Source organism: Vidua chalybeata, chromosome 33 (genome assembly GCF_026979565.1).
Source record: "Vidua chalybeata isolate OUT-0048 chromosome 33, bVidCha1 merged haplotype, whole genome shotgun sequence".
Taxonomy (NCBI): Eukaryota; Metazoa; Chordata; class Aves; order Passeriformes; family Viduidae; genus Vidua; species Vidua chalybeata.
The window spans coordinates 1-19,124 of NC_071562.1; the positions used below are offsets into that span (position 1 = coordinate 1).

General features: G+C 55.8%; 5 long non-coding RNA genes across 5 annotated transcripts; all 5 read left to right on the top strand.

Moving 5' to 3' along the window:
* Window positions 1–1,011: 1,011 nt before the first annotated feature.
* On the top strand, window positions 1,012–1,896 carry LOC128802067 (uncharacterized). The gene is made up of 2 exons (XR_008435305.1): window positions 1,012–1,175; window positions 1,286–1,896. It is a non-coding gene; the product is annotated as an uncharacterized LOC128802067 (long non-coding RNA).
* Window positions 1,897–5,239: 3,343 nt separating this feature from the next.
* LOC128802066 (uncharacterized) lies at window positions 5,240–6,125 on the top strand. The gene is made up of 2 exons (XR_008435304.1): window positions 5,240–5,403; window positions 5,515–6,125. It is a non-coding gene; the product is annotated as an uncharacterized LOC128802066 (long non-coding RNA).
* A 1,250-nt stretch (window positions 6,126–7,375) lies between these two features.
* On the top strand, window positions 7,376–8,261 carry LOC128802063 (uncharacterized). The gene is made up of 2 exons (XR_008435301.1): window positions 7,376–7,539; window positions 7,651–8,261. It is a non-coding gene; the product is annotated as an uncharacterized LOC128802063 (long non-coding RNA).
* Window positions 8,262–9,511: 1,250 nt separating this feature from the next.
* Window positions 9,512–10,397, top strand: LOC128802065 (uncharacterized). Its single transcript, XR_008435303.1, has 2 exons — window positions 9,512–9,675; window positions 9,787–10,397. It is a non-coding gene; the product is annotated as an uncharacterized LOC128802065 (long non-coding RNA).
* A 1,250-nt stretch (window positions 10,398–11,647) lies between these two features.
* On the top strand, window positions 11,648–12,533 carry LOC128802064 (uncharacterized). The gene is made up of 2 exons (XR_008435302.1): window positions 11,648–11,811; window positions 11,923–12,533. It is a non-coding gene; the product is annotated as an uncharacterized LOC128802064 (long non-coding RNA).
* The last annotated feature ends 6,591 nt before the right edge of the window (window positions 12,534–19,124 follow it).

Here is a 19,124-nt window from a genome sequence, read left to right on the forward strand (position 1 = left end):
CTGGGCCAGAGCAGTGCCCCAGGAGCAGAGCTGTCAGCAGCAGAGAGGGGGCTCTGACAGCAGTGGCCCCTGCAGCAATGGCCCAAAGCAGGCAGGAAGCCTTCAGCCACCCTTGCTGCTGGAGCCACGGGGACTCCTGGACCGGGAGGCGGCATCGGGCCACAGGCATGCCAAATCCACCTTCATGCTCTGAAGGCCATGGCAGCCTTGGGAACTGCGGGACCCGGATCTGGGCTGCTGCAGGGGCTGATGTTTAAGGCTTGGAGCCTCCAAAGGCTCCGGGCTTCGCTTGCCAGCCCGCCTTGCACTGCCCTGTGCCCGCACTGATCAAGAGACGAAAGCCAAGCCAGGGCATCCTCACCCTGCCCCCATTCCTGCTGCTGGCAGCGGCCACTGGCCCTGTCCCCCACTCGGCTGACAGCTGGAGGGGCAGGGCAGGCTGTGCTGGGCAGGGGGCGGGGGGCTTTGGGCCTGTGGCTGCTGCTGCTGGGGGCCATGGGCCCACGTCTACCTTTCCCCTCTCTTCCTCCTGTCACTTTCCCCATTTTCTCTCTCTGGGAGCTTGGCTTCTCTCCCTCCTGTCTGCAGGGTCAGCCGCACCTGGGACCCTGCAGGAACTGCCTGAACTACAGGGAAGTGGGAGAGGACTCTTTCTCAGGAACTGTAGTCACAGGACAAGGGGAATGGGATCAAACTGCAAGAGCTGGAATAGATTTGATGATGGGAAGAAGTTCTTTCCTGGGAGGGTGGTGTCCCTGACACAGGGAGCAGTGCAGAGAGGCTGTGGATGCCCCATCGCCAGGAAGATCCAAGGCCAGCTTGGACAGGGTCCAGAGCAACCTGGTGTGGTGGGAAGTTGCTCAGGTTGAAAGCAGATGATCCTTAGGGGCCCTTGCAAGCCAAAGCATTCAAGGATTTGATCATTCCATGATCCCCATCTCTCCGTCTGGAGTGGCCCTGAAACTTCTGTGACATCACAGCTCCCAGCGTGTTGCAGGAGGAAGGTCCAGGTCCTGGAAACGAGCACAGCAGACACTTCACCTGCTGCCAGCGGCCAGTTCTCCCTCGCCCTTCGCTCTGCCCGTCAGTGCCGAGCTGCTGCTGCTGCCTGGGCTTTTCCCGACGCCTGCTCTGAAGCCAATCCCGGCTGGATGGGCACTGCTGCCCCAGTGGAGGTACAGTGCCATTCCAGGGAGGGGGGCACCCTGCTTGGGCAGGCTGCAGCCATGTGGGAATGGATGGGTGGGACAGCAAGCCCAGCGTGAGATTGTGCTGCCTCTTGCAGACGGTCAGAGACACCCTGGAGGAGATGGAAGTGGACATGGTGGTGCATGGAGAAGAAATGATGGAGGTGGACACAGAAGACACTGCCGAGGACATGGAGGTGGACGTGGAGGACGACATCGAGGAAATGGAGGTTGATGAGAAGGATGAGGAGGAGCCCATGGTCCTCGGATGAAGATGGAGCCCCACGAGCAAGAGAAGCAGATGCTTCCCACGCCCAGCCCACCTGAGCCACTGCTGGCAGCAGAGTCCAGCGCTGCTGCATCCTTTCCTCCAGGACTGAGGGAGATGAGGGACTCAGATATGACCCCTTTGTAATTACGTTTTATGTTTAGAGGTTTTCTGTAAATATGTTTTAACGTTTGTAACGCTATAGGCTCCCGTGTAAATATGTTAGCAAGTTTATTAGTCTATAGGCTCCCATGTAAATATGTTTGGAAGTTTGTTAGACTATAGGTACCCATGTACATATGTTTGGAAGTTTGTTAGTCTATAAGCACCCATGTAAAGATGTTCTGTAGATTGTTACTCTATAGGCTGCCATGTAAACATGTTCTGTAGACTGTTGTTTTTATAAGGATTGTCCAAATAAAACATCTTCTGTAAATCCTAGCTTTTGCCTATCTTTGGGAAAAAAATACTGTTTCTTTTTCAAATCTCAGTTCTCTTTGCAATGCCTTTGGGCCCAGGCGGCGTTTGCACACTTGTGCTTTCCACTTGTTCTGGGTTGCCGGGGCTGGAGGTCCCTGGCGGGGCTGGCACGGCCACCCCGGGGCTGGGGCTCCCTGTGCACAGCGGGTCCCACCGACACCACTCCTGGCACTGGGCACTGCTGCTCTTCCTGGGCTGGGCCAGAGCAGTGTCCCCAGGAGCAGAGCTGTCAGCAGCAGAGAGGGGGCTCTGACAGCAGTGGCCCCTGCAGCAATGGCCCAAAGCAGGCAGGAAGCCTTCAGCCACCCTTGCTGCTGGAGCCACGGGGACTCCTGGACCGGGAGGCGGCATCGGGCCACAGGCATGCCAAATCCACCTTCATGCTCTGAAGGCCATGGCAGCCTTGGGAACTGCGGGACCCGGATCTGGGCTGCTGCAGGGGCTGATGTTTAAGGCTTGGAGCCTCCAAAGGCTCCGGGCTTCGCTTGCCAGCCCGCCTTGCACTGCCCTGTGCCCGCACTGATCAAGAGACGAAAGCCAAGCCAGGGCATCCTCACGCTGCCCCCCATTCCTGCTGCTGGCAGCGGCCACTGGCCCCTGTCCCCCACTCGGCTGACAGCTGGAGGGGCAGGGCAGGCTGTGCTGGGCAGGGGGCGGGGGCTTTGGGCCTGTGGCTGCTGCTGCTGGGGGCCATGGGCCCACGTCTACTTTCCCCTCTCTTCCCTCCTGTCACTTTCCCCATTTTCTCTCTCTGGGAGCTTGGCTTCTCTCTCTCCTGTCTGCAGGGTCAGCCGCACCTGGGACCCTGCAGGAACTGCCTGAACTACAGGGAAGTGGGAGAGGACTCTTTCTCAGGAACTGTAGTCACAGGACAAGGGGGAATGGGATCAAACTGCAAGAGCTGGAATAAATTTGATGATGGGAAGAAGTTCTTTCCTGGGAGGGTGGTTGTCCCTGACACAGGGAGCAGTGCAGAGAGGCTGTGGATGCCCCATCGCCAGGAACATCCAAGGCCAGCTTGGACAGGGTCCAGAGCAACCTGGTGTGGTGGGAAGTTGCTCAGGTTGAAAGCAGATGATCCTTAGGGGCCCTTGCAAGCCAAAGCATTCAAGGATTTGATCATTCCATGATCCCCATCTCTCCGTCTGGAGTGGCCCTGAAACTTCTGTGACATCACAGCTCCCAGCGTGTTGCAGGAGGAAGGTCCAGGTCCTGGAAACGAGCACAGCAGACACTTCACCTGCTGCCAGCGGCCAGTTCTCCCTCGCCCTTCGCTCTGCCCGTCAGTGCCGAGCTGTTGCTGCTGCCTGGGCTTTTCCTGACGCCTGCTCTGAAGCCAATCCCGGCAGGATGGGCACTGCTGCCCCAGTGGAGGTACAGTGCCATTCCAGGGAGGGGGGCACCCTGCTTGGGCAGGCTGCAGCCATGTGGGAATGGATGGGGTGGGACAGCAAGCCCAGCGTGAGATTGTGCTGCCTCTTGCAGACGGTCAGAGACACCCTGGAGGAGATGGAAGTGGACATGGTGGTGCATGGAGAAGAAATGATGGAGGTGGACACAGAAGACACTGCCGAGGACATGGAGGTGGACGTGGAGGACGACATCGAGGAAATGGAGGTTGATGAGAAGGATGAGGAGGAGCCCATGGTCCTCGGATGAAGATGGAGCCCCACGAGCAAGAGAAGCAGATGCTTCCCACGCCCAGCCCACCTGAGCCACTGCTGGCAGCAGAGTCCAGCGCTGCTGCATCCTTTCCTCCAGGACTGAGGGAGATGAGGGACTCAGATATGACCCCTTTGTAATTACGTTTTATGTTTAGAGGTTTTCTGTAAATATGTTTTAACGTTTGTAACGCTATAGGCTCCCGTGTAAATATGTTAGCAAGTTTGTTAGTCTATAGGCTCCCATGTAAATATGTTAGCAAGTTTGTTAGTCTATAAGCACCCATGTAAACATGTTCTGTAGATTGTTACTCTATAGGCTGCCATGTAAACATGTTCTGTAGACTGTTGTTTTTATAAGGATTGTCCAAATAAAACATCTTCTGTAAATCCTAGCTTTTGCCTATCTTTGGGAAAAAAATACTGTTTCTTTTTCAAATCTCAGTTCTCTTTGCAATGCCTTTGGGCCCAGGCGGCGTTTGCACACTTGTGCTTTCCACTTGTTCTGGGTTGCCGGGGCTGGAGGTCCCTGGCGGGGCTGGCACGGCCACCCCGGGGCTGGGGCTCCCTGTGCACAGGGGGTCCCACCGACACCACTCCTGGCACTGGGCACTGCTGCTCTTCCTGGGCTGGGCCAGAGCAGTGTCCCCAGGAGCAGAGCTGTCAGCAGCAGAGAGGGGGCTCTGACAGCAGTGGCCCCTGCAGCAATGGCCCAAAGCAGGCAGGAAGCCTTCAGCCACCCTTGCTGCTGGAGCCACGGGGACTCCTGGACCGGGAGGCGGCATCGGGCCACAGGCATGCCAAATCCACCTTCATGCTCTGAAGGCCATGGCAGCCTTGGGAACTGCGGGACCCGGATCTGGGCTGCTGCAGGGGCTGATGTTTAAGGCTTGGAGCCTCCAAAGGCTCCGGGCTTCGCTTGCCAGCCCGCCTTGCACTGCCCTGTGCCCGCACTGATCAAGAGACGAAAGCCAAGCCAGGGCATCCTCACCCTGCCCCCATTCCTGCTGCTGGCAGCGGCCACTGGCCCCTGTCCCCCACTCGGCTGACAGCTGGAGGGGCAGGGCAGGCTGTGCTGGGCAGGGGGCGGGGGCTTTGGGCCTGTGGCTGCTGCTGCTGGGGCCATGGGCCCACGTCTACCTTTTCCCTCTCTTCCCTCCTGTCACTTTCCCCATTTTCTCTCTCTGGGAGCTTGGCTTCTCTCTCTCCTGTCTGCAGGGTCAGCCGCACCTGGGACCCTGCAGGAACTGCCTGAACTACAGGGAAGTGGGAGAGGACTCTTTCTCAGGAACTGTAGTCACAGGACAAGGGGGAATGGGATCAAACTGCAAGAGCTGGAATAGATTTGATGATGGGAAGAAGTTCTTTCCTGGGAGGGTGGTTGTCCCTGACACAGGGAGCAGTGCAGAGAGGCTGTGGATGCCCCATCGCCAGGAACATCCAAGGCCAGCTTGGACAGGGTCCAGAGCAACCTGGTGTGGTGGGAAGTTGCTCAGGTTGAAAGCAGATGATCCTTAGGGGCCCTTGCAAGCCAAAGCATTCAAGGATTTGATCATTCCATGATCCCCATCTCTCCGTCTGGAGTGGCCCTGAAACTTCTGTGACATCACAGCTCCCAGCGTGTTGCAGGAGGAAGGTCCAGGTCCTGGAAACGAGCACAGCAGACACTTCACCTGCTGCCAGCGGCCAGTTCTCCCTCGCCCTTCGCTCTGCCCGTCAGTGCCGAGCTGCTGCTGCTGCCTGGGCTTTTCCCGACGCCTGCTCTGAAGCCAATCCCGGCTGGATGGGCACTGCTGCCCCAGTGGAGGTACAGTGCCATTCCAGGGAGGGGGGCACCCTGCTTGGGCAGGCTGCAGCCATGTGGGAATGGATGGGGTGGGACAGCAAGCCCAGCGTGAGATTGTGCTGCCTCTTGCAGACGGTCAGAGACACCCTGGAGGAGATGGAAGTGGACATGGTGGTGCATGGAGAAGAAATGATGGAGGTGGACACAGAAGACACTGCCGAGGACATGGAGGTGGACGTGGAGGACGACATCGAGGAAATGGAGGTTGATGAGAAGGATGAGGAGGAGCCCATGGTCCTCGGATGAAGATGGAGCCCCACGAGCAAGAGAAGCAGATGCTTCCCACGCCCAGCCCACCTGAGCCACTGCTGGCAGCAGAGTCCAGCGCTGCTGCATCCTTTCCTCCAGGACTGAGGGAGATGAGGGACTCAGATATGACCCCTTTGTAATTACGTTTTATGTTTAGAGGTTTTCTGTAAATATGTTTTAACGTTTGTAACGCTATAGGCTCCCGTGTAAATATGTTAGCAAGTTTATTAGTCTATAGGCTCCCATGTAAATATGTTTGGAAGTTTGTTAGACTATAGGTACCCATGTACATATGTTTGGAAGTTTGTTAGTCTATAAGCACCCATGTAAAGATGTTCTGTAGATTGTTACTCTATAGGCTGCCATGTAAACATGTTCTGTAGACTGTTGTTTTTATAAGGATTGTCCAAATAAAACATCTTCTGTAAATCCTAGCTTTTGCCTATCTTTGGGAAAAAAATACTGTTTCTTTTTCAAATCTCAGTTCTCTTTGCAATGCCTTTGGGCCCAGGCGGCGTTTGCACACTTGTGCTTTCCACTTGTTCTGGGTTGCCGGGGCTGGAGGTCCCTGGCGGGGCTGGCACGGCCACCCCGGGGCTGGGGCTCCCTGTGCACAGGGGGTCCCACCGACACCACTCCTGGCACTGGGCACTGCTGCTCTTCCTGGGCTGGGCCAGAGCAGTGTCCCCAGGAGCAGAGCTGTCAGCAGCAGAGAGGGGGCTCTGACAGCAGTGGCCCCTGCAGCAATGGCCCAAAGCAGGCAGGAAGCCTTCAGCCACCCTTGCTGCTGGAGCCACGGGGACTCCTGGACCGGGAGGCGGCATCGGGCCACAGGCATGCCAAATCCACCTTCATGCTCTGAAGGCCATGGCAGCCTTGGGAACTGCGGGACCCGGATCTGGGCTGCTGCAGGGGCTGATGTTTAAGGCTTGGAGCCTCCAAAGGCTCCGGGCTTCGCTTGCCAGCCCGCCTTGCACTGCCCTGTGCCCGCACTGATCAAGAGACAAAAGCCAAGCCAGGGCATCCTCACCCTGCCCCCATTCCTGCTGCTGGCAGCGGCCACTGGCCCCTGTCCCCCACTCGGCTGACAGCTGGAGGGGCAGGGCAGGCTGTGCTGGGCAGGGGGCGGGGGGCTTTGGGCCTGTGGCTGCTGCTGCTGGGGGCCATGGGCCCACGTCTACCTTTCCCCTCTCTTCCCTCCTGTCACTTTCCCCATTTTCTCTCTCTGGGAGCTTGGCTTCTCTCCCTCCTGTCTGCAGGGTCAGCCGCACCTGGGACCCTGCAGGAACTGCCTGAACTACAGGGAAGTGGGAGAGGACTCTTTCTCAGGAACTGTAGTCACAGGACAAGGGAGAATGGGATCAAACTGCAAGAGCTGGAATAGATTTGATGATGGGAAGAAGTTCTTTCCTGGGAGGGTGGTTGTCCCTGACACAGGGAGCAGTGCAGAGAGGCTGTGGATGCCCCATCGCCAGGAAGATCCAAGGCCAGCTTGGACAGGGTCCAGAGCAACCTGGTGTGGTGGGAAGTTGCTCAGGTTGAAAGCAGATGATCCTTAGGGGCCCTTGCAAGCCAAAGCATTCAAGGATTTGATCATTCCATGATCCCCATCTCTCCGTCTGGAGTGGCCCTGAAACTTCTGTGACATCACAGCTCCCAGCGTGTTGCAGGAGGAAGGTCCAGGTCCTGGAAACGAGCACAGCAGACACTTCACCTGCTGCCAGCGGCCAGTTCTCCCTCGCCCTTCGCTCTGCCCGTCAGTGCCGAGCTGCTGCTGCTGCCTGGGCTTTTCCCGACGCCTGCTCTGAAGCCAATCCCGGCTGGATGGGCACTGCTGCCCCAGTGGAGGTACAGTGCCATTCCAGGGAGGGGGGCACCCTGCTTGGGCAGGCTGCAGCCATGTGGGAATGGATGGGGTGGGACAGCAAGCCCAGCGTGAGATTGTGCTGCCTCTTGCAGACGGTCAGAGACACCCTGGAGGAGATGGAAGTGGACATGGTGGTGCATGGAGAAGAAATGATGGAGGTGGACACAGAAGACACTGCCGAGGACATGGAGGTGGACGTGGAGGACGACATCGAGGAAATGGAGGTTGATGAGAAGGATGAGGAGGAGCCCATGGTCCTCGGATGAAGATGGAGCCCCACGAGCAAGAGAAGCAGATGCTTCCCACGCCCAGCCCACCTGAGCCACTGCTGGCAGCAGAGTCCAGCGCTGCTGCATCCTTTCCTCCAGGACTGAGGGAGATGAGGGACTCAGATATGACCCCTTTGTAATTACGTTTTATGTTTAGAGGTTTTCTGTAAATATGTTTTAACGTTTGTAACGCTATAGGCTCCCGTGTAAATATGTTAGCAAGTTTATTAGTCTATAGGCTCCCATGTAAATATGTTTGGAAGTTTGTTAGACTATAGGTACCCATGTACATATGTTTGGAAGTTTGTTAGTCTATAAGCACCCATGTAAAGATGTTCTGTAGATTGTTACTCTATAGGCTGCCATGTAAACATGTTCTGTAGACTGTTGTTTTTATAAGGATTGTCCAAATAAAACATCTTCTGTAAATCCTAGCTTTTGCCTATCTTTGGGAAAAAAATACTGTTTCTTTTTCAAATCTCAGTTCTCTTTGCAATGCCTTTGGGCCCAGGCGGCGTTTGCACACTTGTGCTTTCCACTTGTTCTGGGTTGCCGGGGCTGGAGGTCCCTGGCGGGGCTGGCACGGCCACCCCGGGGCTGGGGCTCCCTGTGCACAGGGGGTCCCACCGACACCACTCCTGGCACTGGGCACTGCTGCTCTTCCTGGGCTGGGCCAGAGCAGTGTCCCCAGGAGCAGAGCTGTCAGCAGCAGAGAGGGGGCTCTGACAGCAGTGGCCCCTGCAGCAATGGCCCAAAGCAGGCAGGAAGCCTTCAGCCACCCTTGCTGCTGGAGCCACGGGGACTCCTGGACCGGGAGGCGGCATCGGGCCACAGGCATGCCAAATCCACCTTCATGCTCTGAAGGCCATGGCAGCCTTGGGAACTGCGGGACCCGGATCTGGGCTGCTGCAGGGGCTGATGTTTAAGGCTTGGAGCCTCCAAAGGCTCCGGGCTTCGCTTGCCAGCCCGCCTTGCACTGCCCTGTGCCCGCACTGATCAAGAGACGAAAGCCAAGCCAGGGCATCCTCACCCTGCCCCCATTCCTGCTGCTGGCAGCGGCCACTGGCCCCTGTCCCCCACTCGGCTGACAGCTGGAGGGGCAGGGCAGGCTGTGCTGGGCAGGGGGCGGGGGGCTTTGGGCCTGTGGCTGCTGCTGCTGGGGGCCATGGGCCCACGTCTACCTTTCCCCTCTCTTCCCTCCTGTCACTTTCCCCATTTTCTCTCTCTGGGAGCTTGGCTTCTCTCCCTCCTGTCTGCAGGGTCAGCCGCACCTGGGACCCTGCAGGAACTGCCTGAACTACAGGGAAGTGGGAGAGGACTCTTTCTCAGGAACTGTAGTCACAGGACAAGGGAGAATGGGATCAAACTGCAAGAGCTGGAATAGATTTGATGATGGGAAGAAGTTCTTTCCTGGGAGGGTGGTTGTCCCTGACACAGGGAGCAGTGCAGAGAGGCTGTGGATGCCCCATCGCCAGGAAGATCCAAGGCCAGCTTGGACAGGGTCCAGAGCAACCTGGTGTGGTGGGAAGTTGCTCAGGTTGAAAGCAGATGATCCTTAGGGGCCCTTGCAAGCCAAAGCATTCAAGGATTTGATCATTCCATGATCCCCATCTCTCCGTCTGGAGTGGCCCTGAAACTTCTGTGACATCACAGCTCCCAGCGTGTTGCAGGAGGAAGGTCCAGGTCCTGGAAACGAGCACAGCAGACACTTCACCTGCTGCCAGCGGCCAGTTCTCCCTCGCCCTTCGCTCTGCCCGTCAGTGCCGAGCTGCTGCTGCTGCCTGGGCTTTTCCCGACGCCTGCTCTGAAGCCAATCCCGGCTGGATGGGCACTGCTGCCCCAGTGGAGGTACAGTGCCATTCCAGGGAGGGGGGCACCCTGCTTGGGCAGGCTGCAGCCATGTGGGAATGGATGGGGTGGGACAGCAAGCCCAGCGTGAGATTGTGCTGCCTCTTGCAGACGGTCAGAGACACCCTGGAGGAGATGGAAGTGGACATGGTGGTGCATGGAGAAGAAATGATGGAGGTGGACACAGAAGACACTGCCGAGGACATGGAGGTGGACGTGGAGGACGACATCGAGGAAATGGAGGTTGATGAGAAGGATGAGGAGGAGCCCATGGTCCTCGGATGAAGATGGAGCCCCACGAGCAAGAGAAGCAGATGCTTCCCACGCCCAGCCCACCTGAGCCACTGCTGGCAGCAGAGTCCAGCGCTGCTGCATCCTTTCCTCCAGGACTGAGGGAGATGAGGGACTCAGATATGACCCCTTTGTAATTACGTTTTATGTTTAGAGGTTTTCTGTAAATATGTTTTAACGTTTGTAACGCTATAGGCTCCCGTGTAAATATGTTAGCAAGTTTATTAGTCTATAGGCTCCCATGTAAATATGTTTGGAAGTTTGTTAGACTATAGGTACCCATGTACATATGTTTGGAAGTTTGTTAGTCTATAAGCACCCATGTAAAGATGTTCTGTAGATTGTTACTCTATAGGCTGCCATGTAAACATGTTCTGTAGACTGTTGTTTTTATAAGGATTGTCCAAATAAAACATCTTCTGTAAATCCTAGCTTTTGCCTATCTTTGGGAAAAAAATACTGTTTCTTTTTCAAATCTCAGTTCTCTTTGCAATGCCTTTGGGCCCAGGCGGCGTTTGCACACTTGTGCTTTCCACTTGTTCTGGGTTGCCGGGGCTGGAGGTCCCTGGCGGGGCTGGCACGGCCACCCCGGGGCTGGGGCTCCCTGTGCACAGGGGGTCCCACCGACACCACTCCTGGCACTGGGCACTGCTGCTCTTCCTGGGCTGGGCCAGAGCAGTGTCCCCAGGAGCAGAGCTGTCAGCAGCAGAGAGGGGGCTCTGACAGCAGTGGCCCCTGCAGCAATGGCCCAAAGCAGGCAGGAAGCCTTCAGCCACCCTTGCTGCTGGAGCCACGGGGACTCCTGGACCGGGAGGCGGCATCGGGCCACAGGCATGCCAAATCCACCTTCATGCTCTGAAGGCCATGGCAGCCTTGGGAACTGCGGGACCCGGATCTGGGCTGCTGCAGGGGCTGATGTTTAAGGCTTGGAGCCTCCAAAGGCTCCGGGCTTCGCTTGCCAGCCCGCCTTGCACTGCCCTGTGCCCGCACTGATCAAGAGACGAAAGCCAAGCCAGGGCATCCTCACCCTGCCCCCATTCCTGCTGCTGGCAGCGGCCACTGGCCCCTGTCCCCCACTCGGCTGACAGCTGGAGGGGCAGGGCAGGCTGTGCTGGGCAGGGGGCGGGGGGCTTTGGGCCTGTGGCTGCTGCTGCTGGGGGCCATGGGCCCACGTCTACCTTTCCCCTCTCTTCCCTCCTGTCACTTTCCCCATTTTCTCTCTCTGGGAGCTTGGCTTCTCTCCCTCCTGTCTGCAGGGTCAGCCGCACCTGGGACCCTGCAGGAACTGCCTGAACTACAGGGAAGTGGGAGAGGACTCTTTCTCAGGAACTGTAGTCACAGGACAAGGGAGAATGGGATCAAACTGCAAGAGCTGGAATAGATTTGATGATGGGAAGAAGTTCTTTCCTGGGAGGGTGGTTGTCCCTGACACAGGGAGCAGTGCAGAGAGGCTGTGGATGCCCCATCGCCAGGAAGATCCAAGGCCAGCTTGGACAGGGTCCAGAGCAACCTGGTGTGGTGGGAAGTTGCTCAGGTTGAAAGCAGATGATCCTTAGGGGCCCTTGCAAGCCAAAGCATTCAAGGATTTGATCATTCCATGATCCCCATCTCTCCGTCTGGAGTGGCCCTGAAACTTCTGTGACATCACAGCTCCCAGCGTGTTGCAGGAGGAAGGTCCAGGTCCTGGAAACGAGCACAGCAGACACTTCACCTGCTGCCAGCGGCCAGTTCTCCCTCGCCCTTCGCTCTGCCCGTCAGTGCCGAGCTGCTGCTGCTGCCTGGGCTTTTCCCGACGCCTGCTCTGAAGCCAATCCCGGCTGGATGGGCACTGCTGCCCCAGTGGAGGTACAGTGCCATTCCAGGGAGGGGGGCACCCTGCTTGGGCAGGCTGCAGCCATGTGGGAATGGATGGGGTGGGACAGCAAGCCCAGCGTGAGATTGTGCTGCCTCTTGCAGACGGTCAGAGACACCCTGGAGGAGATGGAAGTGGACATGGTGGTGCATGGAGAAGAAATGATGGAGGTGGACACAGAAGACACTGCCGAGGACATGGAGGTGGACGTGGAGGACGACATCGAGGAAATGGAGGTTGATGAGAAGGATGAGGAGGAGCCCATGGTCCTCGGATGAAGATGGAGCCCCACGAGCAAGAGAAGCAGATGCTTCCCACGCCCAGCCCACCTGAGCCACTGCTGGCAGCAGAGTCCAGCGCTGCTGCATCCTTTCCTCCAGGACTGAGGGAGATGAGGGACTCAGATATGACCCCTTTGTAATTACGTTTTATGTTTAGAGGTTTTCTGTAAATATGTTTTAACGTTTGTAACGCTATAGGCTCCCGTGTAAATATGTTAGCAAGTTTATTAGTCTATAGGCTCCCATGTAAATATGTTTGGAAGTTTGTTAGACTATAGGTACCCATGTACATATGTTTGGAAGTTTGTTAGTCTATAAGCACCCATGTAAAGATGTTCTGTAGATTGTTACTCTATAGGCTGCCATGTAAACATGTTCTGTAGACTGTTGTTTTTATAAGGATTGTCCAAATAAAACATCTTCTGTAAATCCTAGCTTTTGCCTATCTTTGGGAAAAAAATACTGTTTCTTTTTCAAATCTCAGTTCTCTTTGCAATGCCTTTGGGCCCAGGCGGCGTTTGCACACTTGTGCTTTCCACTTGTTCTGGGTTGCCGGGGCTGGAGGTCCCTGGCGGGGCTGGCACGGCCACCCCGGGGCTGGGGCTCCCTGTGCACAGGGGGTCCCACCGACACCACTCCTGGCACTGGGCACTGCTGCTCTTCCTGGGCTGGGCCAGAGCAGTGTCCCCAGGAGCAGAGCTGTCAGCAGCAGAGAGGGGGCTCTGACAGCAGTGGCCCCTGCAGCAATGGCCCAAAGCAGGCAGGAAGCCTTCAGCCACCCTTGCTGCTGGAGCCACGGGGACTCCTGGACCGGGAGGCGGCATCGGGCCACAGGCATGCCAAATCCACCTTCATGCTCTGAAGGCCATGGCAGCCTTGGGAACTGCGGGACCCGGATCTGGGCTGCTGCAGGGGCTGATGTTTAAGGCTTGGAGCCTCCAAAGGCTCCGGGCTTCGCTTGCCAGCCCGCCTTGCACTGCCCTGTGCCCGCACTGATCAAGAGACGAAAGCCAAGCCAGGGCATCCTCACCCTGCCCCCATTCCTGCTGCTGGCAGCGGCCACTGGCCCCTGTCCCCCACTCGGCTGACAGCTGGAGGGGCAGGGCAGGCTGTGCTGGGCAGGGGGCGGGGGGCTTTGGGCCTGTGGCTGCTGCTGCTGGGGGCCATGGGCCCACGTCTACCTTTCCCCTCTCTTCCCTCCTGTCACTTTCCCCATTTTCTCTCTCTGGGAGCTTGGCTTCTCTCCCTCCTGTCTGCAGGGTCAGCCGCACCTGGGACCCTGCAGGAACTGCCTGAACTACAGGGAAGTGGGAGAGGACTCTTTCTCAGGAACTGTAGTCACAGGACAAGGGGGAATGGGATCAAACTGCAAGAGCTGGAATAGATTTGATGATGGGAAGAAGTTCTTTCCTGGGAGGGTGGTTGTCCCTGACACAGGGAGCAGTGCAGAGAGGCTGTGGATGCCCCATCGCCAGGAAGATCCAAGGCCAGCTTGGACAGGGTCCAGAGCAACCTGGTGTGGTGGGAAGTTGCTCAGGTTGAAAGCAGATGATCCTTAGGGGCCCTTGCAAGCCAAAGCATTCAAGGATTTGATCATTCCATGATCCCCATCTCTCCGTCTGGAGTGGCCCTGAAACTTCTGTGACATCACAGCTCCCAGCGTGTTGCAGGAGGAAGGTCCAGGTCCTGGAAACGAGCACAGCAGACACTTCACCTGCTGCCAGCGGCCAGTTCTCCCTCGCCCTTCGCTCTGCCCGTCAGTGCCGAGCTGCTGCTGCTGCCTGGGCTTTTCCCGACGCCTGCTCTGAAGCCAATCCCGGCAGGATGGGCACTGCTGCCCCAGTGGAGGTACAGTGCCATTCCAGGGAGGGGGGCACCCTGCTTGGGCAGGCTGCAGCCATGTGGGAATGGATGGGGTGGGACAGCAAGCCCAGCGTGAGATTGTGCTGCCTCTTGCAGACGGTCAGAGACACCCTGGAGGAGATGGAAGTGGACATGGTGGTGCATGGAGAAGAAATGATGGAGGTGGACACAGAAGACACTGCCGAGGACATGGAGGTGGACGTGGAGGACGACATCGAGGAAATGGAGGTTGATGAGAAGGATGAGGAGGAGCCCATGGTCCTCGGATGAAGATGGAGCCCCACGAGCAAGAGAAGCAGATGCTTCCCACGCCCAGCCCACCTGAGCCACTGCTGGCAGCAGAGTCCAGCGCTGCTGCATCCTTTCCTCCAGGACTGAGGGAGATGAGGGACTCAGATATGACCCCTTTGTAATTACGTTTTATGTTTAGAGGTTTTCTGTAAATATGTTTTAACGTTTGTAACGCTATAGGCTCCCGTGTAAATATGTTAGCAAGTTTATTAGTCTATAGGCTCCCATGTAAATATGTTTGGAAGTTTGTTAGACTATAGGTACCCATGTACATATGTTTGGAAGTTTGTTAGTCTATAAGCACCCATGTAAAGATGTTCTGTAGATTGTTACTCTATAGGCTGCCATGTAAACATGTTCTGTAGACTGTTGTTTTTATAAGGATTGTCCAAATAAAACATCTTCTGTAAATCCTAGCTTTTGCCTATCTTTGGGAAAAAAATACTGTTTCTTTTTCAAATCTCAGTTCTCTTTGCAATGCCTTTGGGCCCAGGCGGCGTTTGCACACTTGTGCTTTCCACTTGTTCTGGGTTGCCGGGGCTGGAGGTCCCTGGCGGGGCTGGCACGGCCACCCCGGGGCTGGGGCTCCCTGTGCACAGGGGGTCCCACCGACACCACTCCTGGCACTGGGCACTGCTGCTCTTCCTGGGCTGGGCCAGAGCAGTGTCCCCAGGAGCAGAGCTGTCAGCAGCAGAGAGGGGGCTCTGACAGCAGTGGCCCCTGCAGCAATGGCCCAAAGCAGGCAGGAAGCCTTCAGCCACCCTTGCTGCTGGAGCCACGGGGACTCCTGGACCGGGAGGCGGCATCGGGCCACAGGCATGCCAAATCCACCTTCATGCTCTGAAGGCCATGGCAGCCTTGGGAACTGCGGGACCCGGATCTGGGCTGCTGCAGGGGCTGATGTTTAAGGCTTGGAGCCTCCAAAGGCTCCGGGCTTCGCTTGCCAGCCCGCCTTGCACTGCCCTGTGCCCGCACTGATCAAGAGACAAAAGCCAAGCCAGGGCATCCTCACCCTGCCCCCATTCCTGCTGCTGGCAGCGGCCACTGGCCCCTGTCCCCCACTCGGCTGACAGCTGGAGGGGCAGGGCAGGCTGTGCTGGGCAGGGGGCGGGGGGCTTTGGGCCTGTGGCTGCTGCTGTTGCTGGGGGCCATGAACCCAACAGGGCCCCAAGCTCAGCCCCTGCGGGGCAGCTGCCCTCAAATCCCCACACTCCCCAAGTATCCCCATCACAGATTGCAGTTGGTAATCCCACCTACTTAAGGGGAGAAATTCCCCGTAGGAACTAAACCAAGGTTTCCAAGGGGAAAGTCATCCCCAGCTGACCTTTAAAGCACCTTTACAAAGCTGGCTGCAGGGCAGGTGTGATCTCCAGGGCCTCTGGCAGTGCCTGGTGTGCAGCTGAGGCTGTGGGGCTGCTCCCAGCAGGACACAGCACCGGGCTCAGGCCAGCCCTCAGCCCCTCACAGCTGATCCCAAGGGGGAGGCTCAGAAAGCACTTTCAGACCAGTTGCTGCAGTTATTTCAAAGGACTAAATGTTATTCAAAGTAGCCATGTTATCAATTTTGTTCCAGTTTCGACGCCTGAGAAGCCATGAAGATGCCACTGAAAGTGCACTAAGGGCACCTCCACTGCCATCCCAAAGGGATCACAAAGGACAGGGCTCTGCTTTCAGCACTGCTGAGCTCCTAACCCAGCAGCTGAGTCCCAGGAAGAGGCAGTAACTGAGTGCACCAGGGACCCCGGCCTCTTAACAAAAGTCATGAATGCCACAGCCCACCCAACCCAATGCCTTGCATGTCTACCTCTTCCTTCTTCTCTCTTCCCTCCTGTCACTTTCCCCATTTTCTCTGTCCGGGAGCTTGGCTTCTTTCTCTCCTGTCTGCAGGTTCAGCCGCACGTGTGACCCTGCAGGAACCGCCTGACCTACAAACAAAGGTCACGTTATTTCAGAGCGCTGCATTACTCCAGCTTTGGGAGGAACTGGGAGCTAAAGGCACAGGCTCCTCCCTGGGAGAAGGGGAGAAAAGCTTCATCCCATACTTTGAGGAGTGGGATATTCACCACTGACGCCCCTCCCATCCAGCAGCACCCCTAAGGTGCTGCTTTTTCCTCCCAGAAATGCCACCCGAGCCACCAAAGGTGTCCCTGTACTGCCAGGCTGGCTCTGATCCACAGTGGAGGTGGAACCCTGAGCCCAGCAGACACTGGTTCCTTCCTCTCTTCTGGCCCAGCTCCTAGGAGAGCACTAAAACTTCACACCAGGAATGGATTTGGAGGCTACGTGGAAAAAGGGGAATTGTTGCTGGTTGGGGCAGACAGAATAAAATGAAGCTGCCAAAGGGAAATCAAAGCATCCCGCAGAGTACAGCCGGGTACGCTGCACATCAAGGCTGCGCTGGTGTCGAAATACTGTATTAAAAGGAATTTATGATCACTGCTATCTGCCAACAAAAATACACAGAATACATTAAGCTTTGGTTTTAAATTCAGAAAAGATTGGAAATTCAGAGTGGTTTTCAGCAGTTCAGCACAAACACATCTCAGTGGCCAGCCCAGCACTGGGGTGAAGAGGAGGCAATATTTGGTTACTACTTCTTGATGGCATTTCTTCTTCTCTCAGTGCAGGAATTCTGCCTGCCCAGGACAGCAAGGCTGCAGCTGAACAGCCACAGAGCTGCTCACAGATGGACAGACAGACCATAGCTGCTCACCCTCCTCCCTCCTGAGGATTCCTTATTCAGCCTTTCCTTTCTCTCTTCCTTTTACCTAAACATATACCTGGGATAGAGTAACAGCTTGCAGGAGACAGGAAGCATCTCCTACCAAAGGGAAGACAAGGGTAATTATTTTGTAGAATAAATACATGTACTTGCAGACAAAAAGCTCTGGTCTCAGGAACAACTGGATTGATCCCTCCCTGTTCAAGACCAAAGAGACATTTCCCTGATCAAAGGACCTGGTGCTTCTTATGTAAGACTGGGATGTTTGTGACAATTCAGACAGAAACATTTCAAAGCCTGTAGTCATCCAGTAGGTATAAATGCATTTAGAAAATGCAGGAAAATCCATCTTGGAGGATTTCCTATGAAAACAAGGTTTGCATTTCTGGCAGACTCTCTTTCTCTCCATCAGTCCCGCCCACTGGAAGTTGCATTGGTTGGATATGTGAGAGGACAGGTGTGATTATCTCCCCATTTTAGGGGAGGACAGGCTAGATGTGCCTCCTCCACACTTGAAGTGCTTTCCATGGACATGTCCCAACCTCCTCCTGCTCCTTAAACTTGTGATACATAGGACCTTTAATCACTGTCTATCTATGGGAGCATCCTCCCACACTGGGAAGTTGGGCTCTGCAGGAATTTTGTGCCATCACCAATCTGTGCTCCTTGCTGGTGGTGGAGCTGGGACATGCTGGTCAGAGAGGAGTTTGTAGGATCTCCATGAAAAGGGCAACACCGTTCAGGCAACACCGGGACAGGGCTCTGCCAGCAAGGAAAACACAGCCAATGAGAGCGTGGTGGAGTGGGAGATGTCCCTGCCCACAGCAGGGAGGTGGAACGAGATGAGCTTTAAGGTCCTTTCCAGGCCAAGCTGCTGTAGGATGAAATGCCATCGCGTGCTGAGCAAGAGGCAGGAGGGGATCAGCAGGACAATCCCCTCATCTGCAGACACCGAGGCGCTCAGGGGCAGAGCCAGGGCCCAGCTGGCTGTCTCCCCCCAAAGCCCAAAGCTTTCCTGGCCGCATCACCAGCGCTGGGCAGGCCAGGTCACAGCCCCAGCAGTGACTGCAGCAGCTCTGGGCTGTCACACAGCCGGGAATGGCCCCTGACAGGGAGCACAGCTGAGCTCCAGCTGCATCCAGCCACATCAGCCTCCCGCCTGCCAGGGGAGAGGAAGGAGGTGGACGGAATTCCTCTGAGGGAATCACCCAAAAGGAAAGCACGGGAGCAGGCTCCAGAAGGGTGGAGGGCTGGGGGGCTCAGCCCTCCCATTCCTGTTCTCAGTGTGAGAAACACTACTTGCTTCCAAAAAATTTAAGAGGTTTATTAAACCTTATCAAAAATACAACAGAAGACTGAAGAGAGAAAATATTACAGTGTTGGGAGCAGAGGATTTTCCCCACCATGTGCTCATCCACACAGTGGAGGTTTCACCTTTTAACCCTTTATCTCCCCCAAAGTTCTGTCCATCGACTCCTCCTGCTCTGCCCAGTGCTGGAGATCACTTCCTGACACCTTGACTGGAGGTCAGGTGCTGCCACAGTAAGGAGCCGACCCTCCCAAATGTCCCAAACCCAGGCACCCCTGATAACAGCACAAGGGGGATAAAACACAACTATAAATCTGTAAAACTTCTCCTAACAGATATACAGGATATTTGCCTTTGAATTGTGAGAGTCAGCCACGGCATCACTCATCTGTCACATAAGCAAGAAGGAAATAAAACCAAACCCAGGCATGGTGCTCATGAGCTGCACATCCAACACAGCCAAATCACAGTGTCTGCATCAGCCAAGACACAAACCCTTCCTGCTCCTGCTCTGCACACTAAACAAGATTTAACCAAGAGCATGTGAACCCCAGAGCAAAACTTGCAGCCTCGATGTGTTTAAGCAGCTCTTGGTGCTCCAGGGATTTCCCTCCCTTCTCGGCACAGCAGCCCAGGTTCATGGCACAGCAGGACAAATGCACTGCTTTAATAAATAAACCATGAAAAACATCTCTGTTTTCAACAAAAAGATTGACATTGACACTTAAAAATGTTACAGCTGTTCAAGGAAGGTCTTCTGTCTTATTTAGTTTGGGGTATTTTGAAGTCAACAGTGTGTTTGAGGGTGGGTTGACTTGCATAATGTGATTAAAATTGCTG